The sequence below is a fragment of the Austrofundulus limnaeus genome, unplaced genomic scaffold (genome assembly GCF_001266775.1).
Source record: "Austrofundulus limnaeus strain Quisiro unplaced genomic scaffold, Austrofundulus_limnaeus-1.0 Scaffold4, whole genome shotgun sequence".
NCBI classification, from domain to species: Eukaryota; Metazoa; Chordata; class Actinopteri; order Cyprinodontiformes; family Rivulidae; genus Austrofundulus; species Austrofundulus limnaeus.
In genome coordinates, this window is record NW_013952406.1 from 6,097,374 (window position 1) to 6,099,239 (window position 1,866).

Consider the following 1,866-nt stretch of genomic DNA (forward strand, 5'->3'; position numbering starts at 1 on the left):
AGCAGCTTTTTAAAAAAAAGTTCCTGTTTACCTCAAGGAATGCGACTCAGCTTTAAGCTGCTTTTCTGAGAGTCTGGAAAGAAGCCAGGGAGGCCTGATGACAGGCAGACGGCCTCTCCGTGGTATCAGCGCCTTCCAATCTGCCGTCGCATGCCACAAGATATCAGACACACTCGTGTGACTGCAGTTTACTGTTCGGTATCGGACCGAGTCGGTGATTAGTGAAGCAGGTCGAGGCTGGCTCTGAAGACAAGCAGCAGTTTTGTTCTCTGACGGTCAGGAGGTGGAACAATCACAGCTAGAAAAGTGCTTTGTTCAGAGCTGCTTCTGTCCAGATCTTCAAGCATTTGACTCTTTGAATAAAAACAAAACAAAAAATAAGGAAAATGTAAGAAGAGTGGAAAAGTAACAGGGGCGGAGGAAGCTCCTGTAATCCTGAGAATCCTGAMATTTTTTTTCTCTTTAAAAACATTTTGGATTTGAAACAAACCAAACAAATCACCCCAAAACAGACTCTAAAGATTAATGCAGCTCATGTTCACTTTTTAAATTTTTTTTTTACATTGTCCAGTTTAAATGTTATGGAACMAAAACAGAGCACCTTCCTGCTCAAAGGGAACAAATGTTACACAACTAAGAAGCCTCCCCCCCTTCTCTTGTGGAACAGATTGCCCCCGACTTGTTATTGCATTTGCTGCCAGTGTTCGTTATTTTCTCATTGCAGCTTTAAAGAAAGCAGGTTCAGCTCTCACTCTTCACCTGTTAGGAGCCTCTCTTGGTGGTGGGGGTTGGAGAGCACAGATCAAGTATTATGAAAGCTGTCTTAAGAAAAAAAAAAGTTAATCCTACGGTGCATTCTTGTTGTTGGCTTTTTGCAATGGGAACTGATATTTAGCACAGAGAGTTCAGTGTAAAGTAGAGGATTAAGTGTGTTTTGTAATTATGTGCCTGGGCATGGGGCGGGGGGGGGGGGGTTAGAGAGGGGGGACTGCTGAAGTTTTAAAGAGGAGAGGGTTTTGTTTTTCTTTCTCTTTTTTTTCCTTTTTTTGTCAGAGTTGTCGCCCCAAACTGTTGCTGCGTGTGACTTCTGCCCAGAGCAAGCCTCCAGGTGAGAAAGCAGCCATAAAAAAGATGGACGGCTGACAAGATTTTACATGTTGTTAAYTGTGTGTTTGTCTGTTAGCAAAATATATCATGAACTACAAAATAAATTTTAATGAAACTTTCAGAAAGTAATCACTGGATGTACATSAATGACTGATTAACTTATGGAGTCAACCTAATTCAAGATGGTGCCACTCAAAACTGAGTCAGTTTMACATTGAYCTYAAATTTGATGTGGTAGTAGCTGAGAGTTGTTCATAACACGTACTGCTAAATCTTGCCAGGTCGTATAAGACAGGTCACATACTTACCTATAATTTGTTTCAGATTTGGATTTATTTACTTTGCAGCATTTTTCTTTCCTTCACCAGAACTTGACTCCTTATCATTTAGAACATTACTGTATCATTGCAGTGGATCTTTGTCCTGCCTGCCTGGACACGTCTTGTGGTTCTGTTACCTCATAAACAAACCACCCAAACAACCTGCAGTATGACTGGGACAAATCAAAGCAAACAAAGAACACAAACACAAAAAGTTGCTCAATGTCTTGAAACAGCAAAGTGTCTGTCAATCTCAAGTGCAAKCTCAGAGTCAAATTAAAAACCAACCTATCTGAGGTTTCTTTTACGGCAAGCCTTGTGTGTATTTATTCAATATACATGATTATCAAGTTTTGATTTTGCCTGCTAGTTTGTGACTACACTGTAGTTACACTAATTCAGCAAACACTATTACGAATAACACTTTTTGGCCAACTAG

At 40.4% G+C, this 1,866-nt stretch overlaps 1 protein-coding gene across 1 annotated transcript in view; it reads left to right on the forward strand.

Moving 5' to 3' along the window:
• The first annotated feature begins 1,041 nt into the window (after positions 1-1,041).
• The window catches only part of metrnla (meteorin like, glial cell differentiation regulator a), a 19,743-nt gene continuing 18,918 nt past the window's right edge, over positions 1,042-1,866 (forward strand). The window contains exon 1 of the mRNA XM_014025430.1: positions 1,042-1,108. The gene's annotated coding sequence lies outside the window, so the exon portion shown is untranslated. The remainder of the gene's footprint in view (positions 1,109-1,866) is intronic.